The following is a 520-nucleotide window of genomic DNA, read 5'->3' on the forward strand; positions in this document are numbered from 1 at the left end:
CTAACAGCCTACACCACGGTGAAGGCTCAAATTACGTAGCGTCAGCATAAATCCATTTCCTTTTACCAGAACCTCAGCGCTATGGCGCAGAAGTTTCAGATACCTATTTAACCACAAAAAAATTCATCATATAACGTTTAAAGTCGGAAATAAGCAACGCTGGTAACCAATGACGTCAGAGGCAATGCATGGAGAAAACGAAGAGACTTTCCCAAAGCGATATACATCCTACGTTTTTTAAGTTTATATACATTGTTTTGTAGAAGGCGATGCTTATGCAATAAGTTATCATTAATAAAATAGCCTGATTGTTTGTTGTCGAGATCTGTTTTTAATGGCGGTATTAACTTGTTTACTGGTGAAGGCCATCCTAGCTCAAACCTATTCATTATTCTGCAGGAAATGCGCAAGTAATGTTTAAAACTGCATAGTGGTGCGATTTAAATAAATACGTCATTATTTTATGCTTTTACATCTTTCGAAATTTGTGGTTTAGGCAAATTTTATTGGAGGAGAATTG

This window comes from Aplidium turbinatum, chromosome 5 (assembly GCF_918807975.1).
Source record: "Aplidium turbinatum chromosome 5, kaAplTurb1.1, whole genome shotgun sequence".
NCBI lineage: Eukaryota > Metazoa > Chordata > Ascidiacea > Aplousobranchia > Polyclinidae > Aplidium > Aplidium turbinatum.